The sequence below is a fragment of the Haliaeetus albicilla genome, chromosome 3 (assembly GCF_947461875.1).
Source record: "Haliaeetus albicilla chromosome 3, bHalAlb1.1, whole genome shotgun sequence".
Classification (NCBI taxonomy): Eukaryota; Metazoa; Chordata; class Aves; order Accipitriformes; family Accipitridae; genus Haliaeetus; species Haliaeetus albicilla.
This window is the reverse complement of record NC_091485.1, coordinates 29,148,563-29,149,498: the sequence shown is the minus strand read 5'-3', so window position 1 is coordinate 29,149,498 and position 936 is coordinate 29,148,563.

Sequence of the window (936 nt, the reverse complement as noted above, 5' to 3'; positions counted from 1 at the left end):
AGGAACTTCTACAAAAACTGTTTGTTTCTTGTACATGAACTAGTTTATAAAGATAAGCATGCCTATTTCTGAAGGGGCCTGTATTTTTAAATTTGAATTGAAGTGTTTTTGCAATGTTACACTGCCATAACACTAGGAGTACTTGACCTGCAGCTGCTTGTACTGCAGCATGAGCAGTGGTGAGCTCTAGCTGAAGTTTTATAGCACAAGCTGGCCAGTTTTCTGTGGGGCTTTCTTAGTGCTTCTGAAATGATCCCAGAACACTTGATGAATTCAAGATCTTAAAAGTACAAAGTGTTACTCTGTCATCTCCCTGATAAGTTGCAAAAAAATACGCAGTGCCTATTTTCAAAACCTCTTAAGGAAAACCAATGGCAGCAGATAACCCAAACTTCCATGTGTTTGGCAGTCATAAAGCTGCAGTATATATTAGTATGGCAGGGACTGTATGATCCCTATGATACTATGATTGAGGGACCAGTGGAATATTGGCTTTGGTTATCTGGCTTCAAGGGAAGAGGTAAATGCACAGAATGGTGGAGGTTGGAAGGGACCTCTGGAGGTCATCTGGTCCAACCTCCCTGCTGAAGCAGGTCCACCTACAGCTGGTTGTCCAGGACCAGATGGCTTTTGAGTATCTCCAAGGATGGAGACTCTACAACGTCTCTGGGAAACCTGTTCCGATGCTCAGTCACCTTCACAGTAAAAACGTGTTTCCTGGTCTTCAGATGGAGTGTCCTGAGTTTCAGTTTGTGCCTATTGCCTTTTGTCCTGTCACTAGGCACCACTGAAAAAAGCCTGGCTCTGTCCTCTATGCGCCTTCCCTTCAGGTATTTATATACATAATAAGATCCCCCCTGAACCTTCTCTTCTCCAGTCTAAACAGTCCCACATACCTCAGCCTTTCCTCATAGATGAGATGCTCCAGTCCCTTCA